The 21378-nt window shown below is 39.5% G+C and overlaps 1 protein-coding gene and 1 long non-coding RNA gene across 3 annotated transcripts in view; both read left to right on the top strand.

Annotated features, from left to right (window-relative positions):
- LOC126940591 (uncharacterized) overlaps positions 1 to 19560 on the top strand; it is a 38131-nt gene extending 18571 nt beyond the window's left edge. Inside the window, exon 2 of the long non-coding RNA XR_007720820.1 lies at positions 112 to 19560. This is a non-coding gene — a long non-coding RNA (uncharacterized LOC126940591). The remainder of the gene's footprint in view (positions 1 to 111) is intronic.
- The window catches only part of STARD13 (StAR related lipid transfer domain containing 13), a 556563-nt gene that overhangs the window by 330920 nt on the left and 204265 nt on the right, over positions 1 to 21378 (top strand). The window lies entirely within an intron of this gene.

The following is a 21378-nucleotide window of genomic DNA, read 5'->3' as shown; positions in this document are numbered from 1 at the left end:
CTGAAAAGACTATTCTTTCTTCATTGAATTTTCTTGGTATCCTGTTGACACGTTCATTCTTATACTTAGGGCTTTGATTCATTTTGAGTTAATTTGTGTATATGGTGTAAGGTAGGGCTTTAACTTCATTCTTTTGCATGTGGATATCTAATTGCCCCAAAACCATTTGCTGAAAAGACTATTCTTTCTTCCCTGAATTTTCTTGGTATCCTGTTGACACATTCATTCTTACATTAAAATAAATACCTATTCTCTGTGAGTCAGAATGAGTGAGTCAATTGTAAGTTTGTTGTATTGCTTTTAAAATGGAGTGGATCATAAAAATGTCTCAGTTGTTTCATCTATAAACTGAGGGTGATACTACTTTTTAGTAAGATCATTTAAGGTATAAAATATCTTGCTGAAGGCAGAAGGCTAGATCATATTACCTCCCAAAAGACTGGACACTAGCCTTAATTGTAAACCTCTAATTGATGCCAATGTGGTTGAAAGCCTTTTGAGTCTGACCAACGTAGATCCAAATCTTGACTCCATTACTTACTAATTACATGACATTGAGCAAGTTAGTTCTTTACTTGGGAATTGGTTTATTGTGAGGATTGAATAGGATAATGTATAAAAATATTTAACAAAATCACTCCAATTTATTCATTCATTTATCCATCCATCCATCCATCCATCCATCCATTCTGGAAGATCTTGTTGAGTGCTTATAAAATGCTAAAATAAATTAAATAGACAAAGTCCCTGCTCTCATAGAGTTTACTTTGTACTGGGGACACAGACAATAAGCAAATAAATCAATAAATATATAATATAGTGTCAAGTAGAGATAAGTATATGAGAAGAAAAATCAAGCAGATTTTACAAAATAGAAAGTGAATGTAGGGTTTTTATAGATAAGATATTGAGGAAGACTTCTCAAGGATGGTGATATTTGAGGAGAGATCTAGATGAAAGGAGGTAATTAGCCTCTTAGATGAGGGGAATAAGTGTTCCAGACAAAGAGAATGTAGAGAATTGACAGTAGAGGGCAAGAATGAAAGCAGGGATGATGCAGTAGTCAGTAGGTGAGAGAATAGTGCTTGAAACAGGAAGTAATGAGACATGGTCTGATTGGAGTGCATTGGAAGGGAAGACCTTCAGGTGTTGTTTGTAGGATGCTTCATTGTTGGATGACTCTTCAAGATTTAGTTTAAGAAACTGGGTGAATGAAGACGCTATTCAATGAGTTGGAGAAGCCTGGGGAAGAGCATGTTGGGTTGGGTGGGCACAGAGTTCTCTTCAGGACATATTAGAGATTCAGGCAGAGATCACAAGCCACTAAGATACAAGTCTGGAGTTCAGATGACAGATGGGATTTTTAGAATCATCAGGATATATTTAGTGTTTAAAGTCAGGAATGGATGAGATTGCCTAGTAAATGAGTGTATACAGAGAAGAGGGGAGGACAAGGAATGAGCCCTGAGGCACCACCACCTCAGAGGTCAGCAAGGGAAGAATGTCTCAATGGAGACTGAGGTGGCAGGAAAATCAGGAAAGCCTGATGTCCCAGAAGACAACTGAAGACAAAATTTCAGGAAGGAGAGACTGATCACAAGTGTCAAAAACTTCTGAGATGTCAAGAAAGAAAAGGGCCAAGAAATTATCATGAGTTTGTCAAGACAGATGTCACTGGCACCCTTGATGAATGTGGTTGCACAGGAGTGGTGGGAACAAAGGCCTGATGGAGGTAGTTCAGGATAGAGAGGGAGATGAAGAAATGAATGCAGTGGATAAGTCCTAGCAAGGTGCTGTAGTAGATGCTCAAGAAATATCATTAAAGCATATAATTGGAGATCTAATTCAGAGGCAGCACAATAGCTTGGAAAGAGCACAAGCTTTGAGTTCAGCTCCCAGCAATATCACCTACTTGCTGCTTGATTTTCCCACATTTATAAAATAGAGATTATAATACCAATCACACAACATTGCCATGAAGATTAGAGATAACGAATAACCCGTCCTGGGACAGCTTCTGGCATGTGACAGTCACACTACAAAGTGGAAATCTTATATTACTAATTTTATTTATTTACCAATCAGAACCAAGAGTACTTATTTCTACATTGCTTATAATAGACCAATCCATAGGCTTGGTAACCAGATGACTGGGAATACTTCACAAAACAGGAGGAGTCATTTCTGTGTTTTGAAGGCTGAATGGAAGCTTTCTCGGTAAAGAAGAGGTGAAGGCATATTTCTGATAGGGGAAACCACGTGTGAGAGATAGCAGGTGTGTCAGAAGGCTGCCTGAAGGGAATTAGAGAAGATTAGGTTGGAGAGGAAGGCAGAAGGTAGAGTGTGAAGACCCTTATAAACCATGCTAAAGTAAATGTGATCTTTATATAATCTTTAAAAGATAAATTGTACATCACGACAGTAATTTCCATTTTATTACCAGAACTCAATGCTTCCATAGGTCTGAGTTTTAGAGCAGCCACACTTACCAGCTGGAAGAACCATTTGGTAAGTAGAATGCATGACGACACAATAACCCCTGTGTGCACCTTAAAGATAAATTTACAATTGCTCCCCAAATGCTGGTTCCTGGATAGCAGTCAGATAAAACTCATGATTACACAGGAAAAAAATATTGTGTAGGATTTCCAACAGACATTTTTGTTTATTGTGAGATTTTGACCTTTTCACTTTTTGATGTTTAAAATGTCATTTGTTTTAATGAAATGACGGTGGTGATGTTGAATGCTTTGACCTAGCAAAATTAAAAGGCAGTTAAACTCTAGTGTTACTCTTGAACTTTCTTTTGAAATTATTTTCATCGGTAAAATCCTAAAGTCTGGGATCTTCTGTCTTAAGGTACATGAAACCTGATGTCTGTAAATATGGGTTCACTCAATGAAGAAGGTGTCACAAAGAGTTTCTATTTACCATTGCTGTCAGTGGGTGCTAACTCTGCCAATTAAGGATCTTAAGGGTCTTCTCACTCTGGAGGCAGCCATTCAAATGTCCCTAAAGAAAGTTTCTATATATGCACAAAAATGTAAGGTCTGGTATAGGTAAGTAAATTCACAGCTGTGCTCTTTAATTTTGAATCCCAACCTCTGTTGAAGGAGATTGACCAGATGCTCAGATCAGAGCATGCTGAATATTCCTGCTAATCTTTCTCTCTTCAGTAGAAGGATTTGATGAATTTGATGAAGTGGAAGAGTGAGATTTTGCCAGGAGCTTTCATGTGCTAAATCAAATTTCTGTAGTTTTTACTTCACATTTGTTCTACAAAGACAGGTATCTGAGGGGAACTCTGTTTTAATGAGAGTAAACTCATTTTAGTTTACATCACTGAAGATGAACATCTGTCTGTCCCTTGACAAAATATTTTGGAAAGTGTTTTCTGTTGTTTCTCTCCAAGGATGTTACAGAGGTCACACGTCATCCAGATCTTACATACATTATAACTTTCAACGAAAAAGTGCACACTTCCTAACTTTAAAAAAAAAAAGTGTTTGTGTGTCATTTGTTTTGGCTTTGTCTCATTCTATAACCTAAATAATTCTTAGTCAACCACATATACTCTCCATAGATTATATTAACAGGTACAGAGATTAGGAAATACATCACTTCCAGTCTTAAGAACTTGATTGCTAGGTATTAAATAGGTGGAATAAAGCACCAATGCAAGCTAGTACTGGGGAAGGGACCCAGCTGTGGTGTTCTAACAGACATGGGTTTGAATTCTGGCTCTACCACTTAGTTTTCTGGTCTTTTCTTTGTCTGTAGCATAGGGATAAATAATAACACTGATCTCATTAGGTTCTCGGTTGTATTATTGATTGTTATAAGAATTAAATGAGACATTGGTTTAATTCACTTATCAAATATTTATGAAATGTCTGCTATATGCATAAACAAAAATACTTAACAAAGAGCCTAGAATATGGTATTTAATCGCAGTTGCAATTATTTTGGCTTTTCTTCCATGTCTTGATTCAGATAACTGGCCTTCTGCTATAATCCCTTATGCCAAAGTCCTTATCTTGGTAACACATCTAAGCATTTCTCCACTGCCCATGACATTCCTACCACCGTGGCTGTAGTCCTGCTCCAAATCACTATTGGTGCCCAGGAGTAACTGTTGACTCTTGCCTGCTTTGTCTGTTGCCCTTGAGTTAGCCAGCACTGGGTTTTGCCCGCTATGGAGTTTCTCTGATGCCACTATCTATGCTGGACTTTGGGTACCTATCCAGTTCTTATCCCTCAGCTTGGGCTTGGCCTGACGTCTACCATACTTAGATTTGTTCTTATCTCATTCCTTGGAGAGGGGTTTCTCTCTCCAGGTGCCGGTCCTTACCGGTATTCCTCCTAATGTCACAGTTAACTACACCACATCTAACTCTAAGGATTCACACACTGATGGCAGGGCTGACTTACTGATGGCAGTTACAGAAGGCATATGACCACAGCCACGTGCGTGATGGAGATACATGGAAAAGGATGAAACTACCTAACTATCATATCAAAAATATAATTATAGAAAAGATGGAGATTGGCCCAAAGAAGGTCAGAGAGTATTTTAAGGGAATGCATTGTGGTATCTGTAAATGCGTGGGAAAAGACGATGATGAGTTGTTTTGCTAGGCAAAAGTAAGAGGTTTCAAAAAAGGTCAGGTAGCTACGAAGTCAGTCAACTAAGGAGAGTTTAATGATTGCCCTAGAGTGAGAAGACTTGGATTAGTGTATTGGCTCTGCTACTTATTATCATTATGATCTTGGTCATTTCTAGTCTCTCAATATCAGTTTTATTACTCATACAATAGAGTGAAGGAGTGGAATTGTGCTATATGCAGCTGAAAAACATCAGCGTGGGGTTCTGTGGGAGCCAACAAATTAGAGAAGGTGGAATTCAGACAAGTGGATTGTGGAATGCTCTCCAGAAAAGAGGATTCTCAAGAGAATGTTTAAATCTAAGTAGAAATTCACCAGAGAATGGAGAAAAGGGAAGATGCCCTGGGAAGGGTCAGCATCATATGCGAACTTTCAGGCATGAAAGATTAGCAAGTTGGAAGAGAAAGAACTAGGACCATGGATCCCAAATCAGGGTGTCTGAAGGACATACAAATGGGAATATTCAGTGGGATTGCTGGCTTCTGCTTATTGAGTTCCTGTTAATTTTTAATTAATAAAGCAAGCATTTATTCATGCTACATTGTAATAAAAATTTCCCCTTGGATAACACATTTTTTTCATTCCAAACACCCTGTTTACTAAAAGCAGGTATCTACAGTGATGCACTCATGATAAATTTTAAAAAAATTCCCATCAGTAATATTTTAAATAATATTTACTTTTTCTGGATGCTTATACAATTTATATTTGTGTGCATCCCCGACAATCTACAGTGTTTCATATCCAATAGCAAAATTGGCCATTTTCTGAAGGGATTAAAAGCAAATTATGAGCTTGGATTCAGAACTTCAGTTCCACTAACTAGGATCTAAATGTTTTGGAACTCATCACAGTTGGCTTAGAATTGTTATTACCTAGCAAGAATGTTATCACTTAGGAAAAGACTTCAAGTAGAACCCTGGAAAATCTGGCTCAACAAATGGACCCTGCTTCATGGAATTTTTGTTGTTTATTATTACAAATTTTGTTGTTGCTTTGATCTGAATAAGATGTTCTGAAATAAAATTTGTCGCTGTGTCCAACAACAGGTCCTGGCAGACTCAATCAGCAGAATTTCTGTTTGTTTTGATTTGCAGAGGAAAGCCGTGTTGCCACATGTCTACTCAAATAAATTACCACCACCATCTACACTGACTCATTTAGAAGGAACAAGTCCACAAAGCAAAAAGTATAACATATATTAGAAAGTATTCGTGCCAAACACATTGAGAATGAACAAATGTCTCCTTTTTCTCCTTGTTTTAATGATACCATCTTTTGACTTTTACCTGCATCACAAGTCAAGCACAAATGTGGAAATGCAGAGTCATGCAAAACGAGAGGATGGGGTGGTGAGGGCAGAAAAGGCAGGAGAAAAGGGGAGGAGCAGGAAAGGCATGCCTTAGTTTCTCTAGATAGGAATATAGGCGCAAAACACCCCGACAAGGGAATTTCAACTTGAAAGACTATCTTCCCCAGCTAGGTGGCATCTAGAACCCAGGATTGCCATTCAGAGAAAAGGAAAAAGAAAAAAGAGGAACAGGAACATAACGTTTTGTCCCTAGGACACGATGACTTGTTTCTCTTTAATAAATGCATAGGTTTAAATATGGAACCCTTTGTTTTATAGTCAAAGCCATTGAAACCCTAAGATAAACAGTAAAAATGTTTGTTGATTACATGTTATTGCAGTTTTTATGTATATTGTGTAAAACACAACATGGATATTTCATGAAATGCTTCAAGCACAACTTTCTAAGAAAAAACAACCATTTGTTCTGACACAAACTGCATATCCAATAGGAGACAAATCCTGTAGCATTATTTTTTTTTTTTCTTACAGAAACAGCATTAAGTGTTTTTCAGGAATTGAAAGAATTACACTTTTTTTCTCCCCTTTAACATAGAACTTACCCGATAATCCACATGCAAGACAAGCATCTCTTGCCTACCAAGGTGCTTCCCACCTATGTTCAGAACAGGACTTGGCCCTGCCCTTGGCCTTATCTCCTCTCACGGCTGCCTGCCTCCTCTGAGCCATGTGCTCTTGAACATCTCAGCCTTTGTGCTTTCATCTCTGTATCCCAGAGCCTAAAACAAGTCCACTAAATGCTTTTTCTGACTCAATGAACAGCGATGGATAACTTCAGACTACAAGTGATGACACATGTAAATAAGATTACTACTAAAATGTATAGTTTACAAAGCACTTTTAATGATCTGATTTATACTCAAAATCATGGTATAAGGTAAACATCTTCTATCTGCATTGTACAAATAAAGAAACAGAAGCTCAGAGAGATTAAGTAGGCTGCCCAAGAGCACAGCTGATGAAGTTGGTGAGTTGGGATTTGAACCCAGTTCTTTCCTAAAAATCCATGTCATGTGCCATAAAATGATGTTTGGTCAACAATGGACCACATATATGATAGTGTTTCCATAAGATTATAATGGAGCTGTCCTATACAGGTGTACTTTTTTTATCTTTATTTTTTAAATTATATTTATTTATTTATTTATTTTGAGACAGAGTCTCGCTCTGTCGCCCAAGCTGGAGTGCAGTGGTGCTCACTGCAAGCTCCACCTCCTGGATTCACGCCATTCTCCTGCCTCAGCCTCCCGAGTAGCTGGGACTACAGGCGCCCGCCACCACACCCAGCTAATTTTTTGTATTTTTTTTTAGTAGTGATGGGGTTTCACTGTGTTGGCCAGGATAGTCTCGATCTCCTGACCTCGTGACCCGCCCACTTCGGGCTCCCAAAGTGCTGGGATTACAGGCGTGAGCCACGCGCCAGGCCTATTTTTATTTTTTTGAGACAGGGTCTCACTTTGTTGTCCAGGCTGAAGTGCAGTGGTGCAATCATGACTCACAGCAGCCTTGACCTCTCTGGCTCAAGAGATCATTCCACCTCAGTCTCCTGAGTAGCTGGGACCACAGGTGCATGCCACCACACCCAGCTTTTTTTTTTTTTTTTTAAAGAAATGGTGTCTTACTATGTTGCCCAGGCTGGTCTCAAACTTCTGGGCTTAAGTGATCCTCCTGCCCTGACCTTCCAAAGTGCTGGGATCAAAGGGGTGAGCCACCTCACCCAGCCTATCTTTTATACTGTATTTTTACTCTACCTTTTCTATGTCTAGATGGACTTAGATACGCAAATACTTACCATTGGGTTACAGTTGCCTACAGTATTCAGTACAGTAACATGGCTGTGCAGGTTGGTAGCCTAGGAGCACTAGGCCATACCAGATAGCCTGGGTGTGTCGTAGGTTCTACCATCCAGGTTTGTCTGCAAACTGTGATGCTTGCACAATGATGAAATTGCCTAAGGACACATTTCTCAGAACATGTCCTCATCATTAAGTGATGCATGACTACTTTCTACTACATCCTGCTGCCTCTGAGAAGTATTATACACAATGAGTAGAAGGTGAAAAGATTATATATTAAAATTCAATATACATATTGAATTTTATTCAAGGTGAATAAGAAAGCAGTCTCTTTTCAAAAAGTTCAGAATATTAATGATATTTCATGAATGCTCACATTCATGTGGTTTGTTATTTTTTTTATAATAAAAGAAGAAGAACCAGCAATGCAAGTTTTATATCTCAAGAGAGTCGCCAGTATTTTATTAACCTTCCTGCTCAGTTGCCTTCAATGATATAATTACTGCTATTTATCAGTCTGTGCAGTTTTCCTGAATTACAGCCTAGAGTTGTGTAACTTTCACTTATAAAGAAGGAGGCTGGAGGGTGCAAAATATTCTATTGTAATCCTACGAAAATATTTTGTAAAATATGTTTCCCTTTTGCAATCCCGTAATTATTTCTTTTCCTGCAGTCTTGTCTTAAACTCATTGATAGCTGGAAGAACCACCAGAACCTTTGCTAGCAAAGGGGGAATTAGGGCCATCAGTGCATCCAGGAGGGTGTCAGCAACATGGTCTCCCAAGAACCAAGTGTACAATAGCTGCCTGCTGCTGTCTAACTTGCAGTTGAAAAGAACTCAGTGTGGCCCTGTATTCTAACTGTCCACACACTGGGAAGAAGAAAGCCTTTGCCAAGTCATTGTTCTCTCTATATCCATCCACTTTCTCCTCTCAGGAGAGCATGATGTCAATAGACCCTACATAGTAGTTGTAAAAAATGAATCAAAGATAGATCATTCACAGAGCTAGATCAAGAAATGTTATTCCACATGAAGGAAGAACACACAGGAACAGGTGAGTCAGAGCTTCAGAATATGTATTTTCCCCATCCCCAATCCCTCTGTTGGAGGGACTCAGAAGACACTGTACCATCCATTCATTCCCACTGGAGAATATCAGTATTTCCTGCTGTCTTTTCTGCTATAATATTATGTGCAGTCTAAGAAACATTGCAAATTCTACAAAACTGTGGCAAATGTCCTGAGTGGGACTAGGAAATCCTGAACACAGGGCAGTTGTTACAGATTATCAGTGCTTTATAGGGTTCTCATTCAGTGTACAGTGTTTGAATGAAACAGTAGTTGAATACGGCTGTTCTCTCTGCTCTCTCCTCTTTGCAAACCTTCTGCTTCAATGGCTCATTCTGTGCTTTGAAAGTGTTATCATTGCACCAGCTTCTCTCTCCTGCCTTCTCTTGGTCTTGACCCTCATCCTGAGACATTAATTGGTCAGGTGTCTCCTTGCATACAGCTGAGAGCTGACCCACCACCCCACTTTTCATTATCACCTTGATTGTGAAGACTCTAACTTCCCTGCCTCCAGCTCTGCTGCTTTCCCTGGGCCCTGGATATATTGCTTGCATCCACAACTCTCTAATTTCACTTCAAACTCATTACGAGTTCAGAGAAGGAAGAGTGGGTGTATCATCCCAGGAGGGCTCATGGAGGAGGCGGGGCTGGAGCTGTCATGTTAGGTTTTTTCCTATCAAAACCTGGCTAGAGCTTTTATATTCAAAAAAATGTATTGAGTTATTGGAATTTAGTGTCATGCCTTGTACACATCCAGTGTTTCTCATTAAATCTGAATTGCTCGTCTCAGGTCAGTATGAAGTCCACAGAAAGCTGTGTGTGTTAGAGAATCACAGAATAGTGTAGTTTATGAGAGAGCCTGCTAAGAGGCAAAGTGCCCATCAGGTTCATTGGGGCTCTTACTGACCTCAGAGCTTGGAAGAGGCTCATAGCTTGCACTTACTGTGGGCATACAATGATCAGGTATGCTATGGAAGGAAATGGGTATTCCCATGAGACAAATCACACTTTGCCAAGACGTTTGACTAGAAATTAGAAAATAGGCTGGGCGCAGTGGCTCACACCTATAATCCCAGCACTTTGGGAGGCTGAGGTGGGTAGATCACCTGAGGTCAGGAGTTTGAGACCAGCCTGTCCAACATGGTGAAACCCCATCTCTACTAAAAGTACAAAAATTAGCTGAACGTGGTGGCGGATACCTGTAATTCTAGCTACTTTGGAGGCTGAGGCAGGAGAATCACTTGAACCCAGGAGGTAAGCATTGCAGTGAGCTGAGATCACACCAGAGGGAATCTCCAACTCAAAATAAAAAATAAAATAAAATAAAGAAAAAGGAAAAGAAATTAGAAAAATAAAATAAACAAGTAATTAGTGGGGTTCAAGTTTAGCTCATGGAAGAAATGTAGATACGCATATTGATAGATGCTTTTCCAACACTTAAAAAATACATCTATATATATACTATAAATCCTATACTTGTGTCTGTTTCAGGCATACTGGCCTCAACACAGTCTTCAGCTCTATTTTTGCCATGCACTCTCTGTATACCACTTATATGTAAAAGAACATTTTAGTTAGAAGAAATAGTCAAAGGAAGAAATAAGCAACAGCTAATTGGGAAACAGACATTCTAAAACCATGATGATGATCATTTTCAGAGGAGATGGCTGTGATTTAATTGTTCTTTTTCCAGAAACTACCAGTGGAGTGTTTTGCCAGGTGTCCTGAAGCAAATGCTACTACAAAGCTCCACGTGGAGCAGGACTCCTGTCTCTCCAAATATAGCCCCTTTGTGTTGAAGGCCAAGAAATCCAATGATGGAATGAAACAATGGAATTCTGCCCAGAAACTTTTGTAAATAATGATCCCTTTGATAAAAATTGAGTAGTAAGGAAACCACAATTGCTCTTTTACCAGTAATTGTTTAAGATATTTAATTATAAATGAACAATAAATAGTAGTCTGTGACCAAGACGATTCTCATTTATTTTTTAAAGTTAATTTTATTTTATTTTGAGTTCTGGGATACATGTATAGGATATGCAGGTTTGTTATATAGGTAAATGTGTATCATGGAGGTTTGCTGCACCTATGAACCCATCACCTAGGTATTAAGCCCCACATGCATTAGCTATTTATCCTGATGCTCTCCCTTCCCCTATACCCTGACAGGCCCCAGTGTGTGTTGTTTCCCTTCCTGTGTCCATGTGTTCTCATCGTCCAGCTCCCACTTATAAGTAAGAACACGTGTTTGGTTTCCTGTTCCTGCATTAGTTTGCTGAGGATAATGGCTTCGAGCTCCATCCATGTCCCTACAAAGGACATGATCTCATTTCTTTTTATGGCTGCATAGTATTCCATGGTGCATATGTACCACATTTTCTTTATCCAGTGTATCACTGATGGGCATTTGGGTTGATTCCATGTCTTTGCTATTGTGAACAGTGCTGCAGTGAACATACACGTGCATGTATCTTTATAACAGAATGATTCATACTCCTTTGGGTGTGTGTGTATATATATATACCTAGTAATGGAATTGCTTGGTCAAATGGTATTTCTGCTTCTAGGTCATTGAGGAATTGCCACACTGTCTTTCACAATGGTTGAACTAATTTGCATCCCCACCAACAGTGTAAAGGCATTTCTTTTTCTCTGCAGCCTCACCAAAATCTGTTGTTTCTTGACTTTTTAATGATTGCTATTCTGAGTGGCATGAGATGGTATCTCATTGTGGTTTTGATTTGCATTTCTTTAAGGATCAGTGATGTTGAGCTTTTTTTTATGTTTGCTGGCAGCATAAATGTCTTCTTTTGAGAAATGTCTGTTCATGTCCTTTGCCCACTTTTTTTTTCCTTTCTTTCTTTTTCTTTTTTGAGAAGGAGTCTCACTCTGTCACATAGGCTGGAGTGCAGTGGCACAATCTTGGCACACTACAACCTCCACCTCCTGGGTTTGAGTGATTCTCTTGCCTTAGCCTCCCAAGTAGCTGGGACTACAGACAGGCATGTACCACCACGCCTGGCTAATTTTTATATTTTTGTAGAGGTGGAGTTTCACCATGTTGGCCAGGCTGGTCTCGAACTCCTGACCTTAAGTGATCCACCCACTTCAGCCTCCCAAAATGCTGGGATTACAGGTGTAAGCCACCACACTCAGCCCTTTGCTCACTTTTTAATGGGGTTGTTTGTTTTTTTCTTGTAAATTTGTTTAAGTTCCTTGTAGATTCTGGATATTAGATCTTTGTCAGATGGATAGATTGCAAAAGTTTTCTCCCATTCTGTAGTTTGTCTGGTCACTTTGATGATAGTTTATTTTGCTGTGCAGAAGCTCTTTAGTTTAATTAGATACCATTTGTTAATTTTCACTTTTGTCGCAATTGCTTTTGATGTTTGTGTCATGAAATCTTTGTCCATGGCTATGTCTTGAATTGCCTAGATTTTCTTCTAGAGTTTTTAGAGTTTTGGATTTTACATTTAAGTGTTTAATTCATATTGAGTTAATTTTTGTATAAGGTGTAAGGAAGGGGTTCAGTTTTAATTTTCTGCATATGGCTAGCCAGTTTTCCCAGTATCATTTATTAAATAAGGAATCCTTTCCCTATTGCTTGTTTTTGTCAGCTTTGTTGAAGATCAGATGGTTGTAGATGTGCAGTCTTATTTCTGGGATTTTTATTCTGTTCCATTGGTCTATGTATCTGTTTTTGTACCACTGCCATGCTGTTTTGGTTACTGTAGCCTTGTAGTATAGTTTGAAGTCAGGTAGCTTGATGTCTCCAGCTTTGTTCTTTCTGCTTAGGATTGTCTTCACTATACATGCTCTTTTTTTGGGTCCATACAAATTTTAAAGTGTTTTTTTCATAATTCTGTGAAGAATGTCAATGGTAGTTTAATGGGAATAGCATTGAATCTATAAATTACTTTAAGCAGTATGGCCATTTTCACAATATTGATTAGAAGATTATCATTTTTATGTGTGCTTCCCAAAGGAAGAAGTGATGGGTATAAGCACAGAAAGATTAATATAAAATCTGTGATTTTAATGCATATCTCAGACTTTAGTAGATATAGGATCTACCTCCAAGATGCACATAGAGAGAATGTGTGCCGGCTTTTAAACTGGATCATAAGCCTCCCCAAATACCTTACTACTAATCCTCCACATGATGGCAAGGCCTGTCTGCAGGTTTCCATAAAGCCCTGTGCTTTAATATGTCTTAAGGCTTACAGAGGGTATTATAATTGCCATTATTTCTTGTCTACTCCATGGAAGAAGAATATATGCCCTTTGTTTCTTTATGCTCTGTATTTAGTATAGTGGATAGCACATAGTAGGTACTTGCTAATAATGAACAAATACTTGTGGAATTAATTGATAAAACGTGTAGTCAGCATGGATATGTTTTATCAGTGGGGACATTTATTGCTGATTCGCTATCTACTCTACAAGGTAAATTTTGCCTTCTTGATTCAGAAGGTATATGCTTATTCTGTGTAAAGTGTCCTGCTAGTTACTGTGGAGGACACAGAGATGTAAAAGATATGAGACTCTCCCTAATCTAAGATTTATCTCCAGGCTTATATGGAACACTTCTGCTTAACTCATTCTGAATCTTTATCTGTTAATTATTTGTGTGTTTAGTGACTGCGGTAAAGTAGGTGCTCATTAAACATATTATGAAGCAATGGAGAAATGTACCTACCTGGCAGTCTTGGTTAATTTGACATCAAAAGCTTGGGACTGCTGTGGCTCATGCCTATAATCCCAGTACTTTGGGAGGCTGGGGCAAGAAGATCACTTGAAGCCAGGTATTCAAGACCAGCCTGGGCAACATAGTGAGACCTCATCTCTACAACAATAACAAAAAAAGCTTGGGGCTAATAGCTCTCACTGTATGAATGAAATCCTCCAACCTCTTGCAGGCTCTTTCCTCAGCCAGTTGTGTTCAACACTCTTAATATTTAACTGCAGTGTAAGATCCCTGAAGCAGGTACTAACTATATGGATTTTGTTCACCATTGCATTCTCAGCCTCAAACACATGGTAGATGATCAGTAAATCTTTGTCAGATGAATGACGTTGTTAATGTTTCCTTTTTAGCCTATATAGAGGAGATGCTAAAAGTAAACAAATAGCTATGATGGAAAATAAAGAGTTAAAGAGAAGTAAAACAAAATGTTTTAGGGGGTTCACTTGTGGGTAAGGCAATGTCTCGTGAGGGTACAATACACTTATAAATAAAATGTAGCAATTTTTATATTATTTAGGGTAGATCTTAGACAGTATTTCAGAAGGTATAGCTGTCTGGAAGGACATTTACTTATATATTTTTAAAACTCACACATTAAAGTTATGGAATTCTTTGATTCAGAGATGTGGAGTTTAAAAATTACATAGAAGTCTTATCTTTATGTCCACAGGGAAAATCCAGTATTTTAAGGGGTTTTCATTACATGGAATGTTGACAGATGTTTCTTTTCAAGATTTAGAAGGGAAGGGCTTCAAAATTTAATTATATGAAATTAATGTAAAGCACAAAAACACATTCCTACAAGAGTTTAAAGTGTTTTGGTATCTGAAAATAGACCTTGTGTCTTTTCGGAACTAAAAGCCATCTAAATGAATAAAATCTTTAAGAAAAATAATTTTACTTCTAACAATAAATTATATTGAATATATAATGTAAATAAAATAGAAACTATCAGAGCAATTCCTAAAACATTTGCTAACCATGTAGACATCTATGGCTCAGTAACAAGATCTAAAACCTCAGTAAGGGCCTTCGGCCTGTGCTGTGTCTGCAGTCAGTGGATTTCACAACATGAGAAAGTCCACACAGTCCTTTTCCTTGTTGATGAAAAAATGAGCTACATCAGAAAATTGCCTCTCATTGTGCCAAGTCATCTGCAAATCTTTTTAAAATATAGGCTCTGATTGAGTAGGTCTGGGGTGGGGCCTGAGATTCTGCATCTCCAGCAAGCTCCTGGTGATGTCATACTGCTGGTACTTGACCTCACCTTGAGTAATACAGAATTTGAAGTCTCCTAAGAGTCCTGCTGCCCCAGCGTCCTAGGTAAGGTTTCCAGGGTTCTAGTATGAAGACCTTGTCATCAGACGTCAACTGGGATGATGGTTCAACTACAGAAGGTGTCTATAAGACCTTCTCACTGAGTGTGCACAGTGCTTTTCATTCCTTTAGCACTTCAGCTTGAAGCAATAATCTCCCCGATTGTCTTTGGCATACAGCATACTCCCTTCATCTCCCCCTGTTTAAGTGCCAGAATATAATGGTGTTTAAATTCCAGTATATATATAACAGAATATGCCTTGTGTGACTTCAGGCTCTTTGAGGAACCTGGTTAGTAGTTATTACATCATCTGTCAATCAAAATTTCTGATAATTTACTGAACCCTACTATATGTCAGAGGCTCTCCGTATGATGCAAGGTGTGTGTCACGACCATTTATTTTGCAGATGAGGACACTGAATCTAAGATGGATAAAGTCTAGGGTCACCCAGTCATTAAGAGGAGCCAGGTTTTGAATCATAGTCTCACTGGTGCCCAAGCTTTGGTCCTTCTGCTATACCACACCACCTCTCTGAGGGAGACACTAGGCTGAATCAAGAAAGAGGTTCAAAGATGTGCATGGGATATTGTGGGTTTCAAGAAGTTTTTCATACAAGAGCAATAAGAGATGACAAAAAAACAATGCAGAGTGAAGGGCCAATGACTATGCCAGAAATAAGTCTTGTAAAGAGGAGGTGGTACACACAGGAGGGGCCTGGGAAGGTGTCCTAGAAAAGGGGGCTTCGGAGTCAGGTCTTGAAAAATGAGTGGGAACTGAAGGAGTGAGGAGAGAGCCTCATAGGCTGTGAGAGCAGGGTGGACTTTCCCTCCAACCATGCATGATTTTAAAGGTTTTTAAGGTGACAACAAGAAAAGCTACCATGATGGGCCTTTAATGCCAGACTGAAGAATCTGGACGTTGTCCTTTTACCAGTGGGGGAAGCTCTTGATATTCTAAAATAATATATCAGAATGATATTGTAGAAGGGACAATATATCAGAACTATACTTTAGGAGATTAATCTGACAGCTATATATGCAAACAACTAGAGCAGGAAGACAGGAGGTTAATTTCCTCATCTGTACATTGAAGAAAAAACAGTAACTACCTCATCGGTTTGCTTGTAGAATTAGATGAGATACAGCCAGGCACAGCAACTCATGCCTGTAATTCCAACATTTTGGGAGGCCGAGGTGGGAGGATTGCTTGAATGTAGAAGTTCAAGACCAGAGTGGGCAACATGGCCAAAAATACAAACATTAGCTGGGTATGGTGGGGGTGGCACATGCCTGTGATCCTAGCTACTGGGGAGGCTGAGGTGGGAAGATCACCTGAGCCCTGGGAGGTCAAGGCTCCAGTGAGCCATGATCACACCACTGCACTCCAGTCTGAGCAACAGAGTGAGACCTTGTCTCAAAAAAAAAAAAAAATTAAATTAAATGTAAAAATTTGAAAGAAAGTAATTAGGTGAGAAAAATGTATGTAAAGCCCTTAGAATAGTGCCTGCCACATAACGTGTTCAAAAACGTGAGCTATCATTACTTCAGCACTCTAGTCATGAGGGTGAATGAGCCCAAATTCTGTATTTATTTACATTTAACACATGTTATTGTCAGTTCTTCCTTTTAGAGTCTCTTAGTCTCTCAGTTCCAGGCTGTGGAAGATATTCGGCATCAGGTAGTATTGCTGTTGTCATCATTATTTCCCTCTTGCATTCTGTCTCCTGGTAGATGTGAATTTGTTTCATCTTTTCTCTGACTTTAATTATCATCAGGGGGTACAATCACTTTCCTTTGCCTTAATGTTGCCTCTGTGCTTGTGTCAGTCCTGCCTCCTTTAATTCTACTCCAATTATCACACGAGAAGCCTTTCTGAGCATGCTTCCTGCCGGTAGTCACAAGTATATGAAGGAAGGGCTAGAATTCTGAGAACAATTTAAGAAGAAATGGGCGAGTCCAGGCTTTCTAAGAAAAAGAAACTCAAGGTGGAAATTTCCTGCAGAAGAACTTGATTGGGAATGGCATTTGCTATACATCAGCAGCTCTGAGTCTTCACAGGTCAGCCCCGCTATACACAAAGACTTAACATAATGAAGTAAAAGGCATATTAGACGCCATTAATTAGAGCATAAAGTCATATCCAGAAGAAGAGAGAGAAGACAGGAGGCAGCACGGGGGAAGAGGAATAAAGTAACCGTCAGGACGCCGTTCCTCATGCTCCATCTGTGCTGAGTAATCAGACGCCTTGTGCAATTCACACATGCCGAGTGGAAATACCATCCTTCCTACCTGTCTTTCCCCCAGCATTTCATTCTATCGAAGTTTATTGTCCATTCCTTTGTACCAGACACTGGACTAAATGCTGTGATGAGCAGAAAGACACATGGTCCCTACCTTCATGGATTGTACAAGCTAGGGAAATAGATATTAATCAAATAATCGTGTCCCCCAAACATCACAGTGCAAGTGTGACAGAGACTACGATGGAGATGTACAGGGTGCTGAAGATGAAGATGGAAAGCATCCTTTAGGAAATAAGTGTTGAGCAGTGTTCATTATGCCACTGCAGGGACGGTTAGCATTTTAGCTCAGCATGAGAGAAGTGCATGTTCAAAGCCTCTGGAAGAGAGAGACCACTGTCCCTGGAATACAGAGACCAAGAAGGAGGCTGTGAATTTGAGGCTGTAAGAGGAAGGAGGAGCAAAACCAATTAGGGACCTGCAGGCCTCAGAAAACTGAGGTGCGGAAAAATGAACTAATTTGATGTGTCCAAGCTTATGTAGTTAATAAATAAATAACAGAGCCTGACTTTGGATAAAAGTTAACTAGACTCCAAAGCCACATTTCTAGGTGTTCTTGAACCATACTTTAGAGCCATTTAAAAAATATTTTGAGTGTTCCAGCATCCTTTGAAGATGTGATGAAATCTAAAAGCCTCGTGCTCTAGAAAAGTGAATATACACCCAACATATTGCACGCAGTTGGAGGGTTCCAGTGACCCATCCATCCCAAGTTAATAACTTTCACGTTACTATGTTCTTTGGTTAAATCTTAAGCTTTATTACGACAGAGATGATGTCTGTTTTATGCACTGATGCATTCCAAGCACCAAGAACTTTGCCTGGCACAGAGTAGGCGTTCATGAAATCATGATTAAATGAAAGTGATTCCAAATGCCTGGGCCCATTCACCTAGCTCCTTAGGACACGATGGTAAAAGGACAGCGCAGATGGGGTGCCTCTGTGCAGAATTCAACAAAACCACAGGATAACTTCCCAACTCTGACCACACAGGACCTCAAGGGACCTCCCAGGCCCAGGTTTGAGAAATTACGGGCCACATTTTGTTTTGTTTTGTTTCATTTTGTTTTGCTGTTTCCCTTTAAAGTCACTTCCTCTTCCTCCATCCTGAGAAAAGGATAATGTCTTTAAGAGTTCCTTTTAAAATTTGAATTTGAGGTGCATTAGTAGAAATAGCACTTCTGGGTAATTTCCTAGGTAGTGTTTGGATAAAAAGTGTTTAGACTGCTTTAGGCAAATGGTTCCTAGCGTCACCACTGTGTTATTTAAATAGATTTGGCTCATTGTTGTGAGACTGGAGCTTTAATATGCCGATGTGTATAGTCATGCATTGCTTAATGATAGGGACATATTCTGAGAAATTCATTATTCGGTGATTTCATTGTTGTGTGAACATTATAGAATGTACTCACACAAATCCTACAACACACCTAGGCTACATGGGGTGGTCTATTGCTCCTAGGCACAAACCTGCACAGCATGTTACTGTACTGAATTCTGCAGGCAATTGTAACACAATGGTAAGCACTTATGTATCTAAACATATCTAAGCATAGAAAAAGTACAGTAAACATATGCTATTGTAACCTTATGGGACCACGGTCATTAAACAAAACATTGTTATGTGGTGTAAGACTGTATTTGCAAAGCTGAAGTAAATATCAGCTCTTAAGAAAATATTGTAAGGCTGTTCTATGGAATTTATCTCCGGTTTTAATACCAGGAATAGCTATAAAGAGAGTTTTCTACATCTGGAGATTGGGTCTGTGCAGTGGACAGCTCTTGCCATGCCCATTCAATCTTTCTCCAAAAGGTTACATGCAAGATAGGATACAAAATCCTTTTTTCAACTCGTTTGCTTTTGCTTGGCTTAGATTCTGATCTAGTTGACTCAAATAATGGAAAAAGAATTGATAATCATATAGACTTGGTCTGTTTATATATATTCATATGAGATGTGAGTATGTGCTCATATACTTATAAACCATTTTTTTAAGATATGGAAAGAGAGCCCCTAAGAAGCTAAATGATTTACATTGTAAGTGGTAAAGGTGGTGTGTTATTTGGTGTTTTGTGGCAGGAGGGTGGTATGACTGCAGTGGTCTCCTGAGAAGCTAAACTGTGGCATTAAGTGTAGATGGGGGTTGGGCACAGTGGCTCACGTCTGTAATCCCAGCACTTTGGAAGGCCGAGGTGGGCGGATTATTTGAGGTCAGGAGTTCTAGACCAGCCTGACCAACATGGTGAAACCCTGTCTCTATTAAAAATACCAAAAAAAAAAAAAAAAAAATTAGCTGAGCATGGTGGCATATGCCTGTGGTCCCAGCTACTTGGGAAGCTAAGGCAGGAGAACTGCTTGAACCTGGGAGGCAGACGTTGCAGTGAGCTGAGATGGTGCCACTGCACTCCAGCCTAGGTGATAAAATGAGACTCTGTCTCAAAAAAAAAAAAAAAAAAAAGTGTAGATGGGATGGGGCCAGACTAGACACAGAGATCCAAGTAAAACTGTGAAACTGTCAGTGTGCTCCAGGCAGGAGGGCAGGTCCCTGTGTGCAGGACACATCATGTAATAAGGAATGGATGTGAGAGGCATTTTGAAAGAGGAATCAGTAAACTTTTTTTTGTTTTCTCTTTCTTAGATGAAATTATTTTGAACACCGGAGTTTTGCATAACTCCATTACACAATGGGGAGTTCAAGCCGTGTAAGACCGTATCTATCATCGTTGTGCAGATTTTTCTTGTCTCTCTGTCTTCCGTCTGCAATACGTAGAGGCAACTGGAAATAAGCTAAGACGGAGGTTTCTTCTCCATACCCCTGTCATAAATCATCGGTTAGGCCTGATCCCCTAGTCGTACAACAGAATATTAAAAAAATTGAGATTCAAGAATTATCACCCATCATTTCACCATCCTAAAAATGGTCATGATTGTCTTTTTAGTGCAGTTTCTTCTAAGCTTTTTTTTTTTTTCAAATATGCCTTTTTTTTTTTTAAATTTTCAAAACATTATAATCATAGTATATACCACACAGTTTTGGTCTTACATTTTTTCACATACAACAATGCACTGGCTGATTAACAGAGTGCTGGGAATGGATTTTTCCAAGGCAAGCCATATTAAGAAACAAGCCAAGGCCAAGGACAGCCCTTGAGACTCCCAAAGTCAGGGAAGGAAAGAGAGGGTTTTAAGGTCATTGAAGATTGTGAGTAGCTTTTGATATGTTCTATCTTTCTGTGCAGCAAATACATTTTTGGTGCTCAGTAAATATTCTCTTGTGATTGATCAATGTTGAGTCATTTTGGTGGGGCCATTAAGGAGTAGGTAACCATGCCTGGCTATCTGCATTATACCAGATCTGTTTAAAGAGGTCTGAACCAGAAGACACACAGTGATTATGGTGGTGCTCTGGGAGATGGGCCAGAGGCCACTGCGTGCTGTGATAAGCATCACGCTGTAAAGATAAATGGTTGAAAAATCTCAGGAGTCTCTGCATCTTCATGCATACACACATATTCTCTAATGGGAAAGAACGCCTCCGAAACGTCTGTACCAAACAGACACAAAAATAAATGAACCTGGAGGACATTATGCTAAGTGCAATCAGCCAGACACAGAAAGACCAATGCCGCATGATCTCATTTACATGTGGAATTTTGAAAAGTTGAACTTGGCCAGGCGCAGTGACTCACATCTGTAATCCCAGCACTTTGGGAGGCCGAGGCAGGTGGATCACCTGAGGTCAGGAGTTCGAGATCAGCCTGGCCAACATGGTGAAGCCCCATCTCTACGAAAAATACAAAAATTAGCTGGGCGTGGTGGTGGGCTCCTGTAATCCCAGCTACTCAGGAGACTGAGGCAGGAGAACCGCTTGAACCTGGGAGGCGGAGGTTGCAGTGAGCCGAGATTACGCCATTGCACTCCAACCTGGATGACAACAGCAAAACTCCGTCTCAAAAAAAAAAAAAAAGTTGAACTCACAGAAGCAGAGAGTAGAATGGTGGTTGCCAGAAGCTGGGCCCAGTGACAGGGGATATGGAATGGGGAGATGCGGGTCAAAGGGTACAAACTTTCCATTAAAAGATAAATAAGTTCTGGGGATTTAATGTA

This window comes from Macaca thibetana, chromosome 17 (assembly GCF_024542745.1).
Source record: "Macaca thibetana thibetana isolate TM-01 chromosome 17, ASM2454274v1, whole genome shotgun sequence".
In the NCBI taxonomy this organism is placed as follows: domain Eukaryota; kingdom Metazoa; phylum Chordata; class Mammalia; order Primates; family Cercopithecidae; genus Macaca; species Macaca thibetana.
Note: the sequence above shows the minus strand (reverse complement) of the source record. Positions and strands in the feature narration are given on the sequence as shown.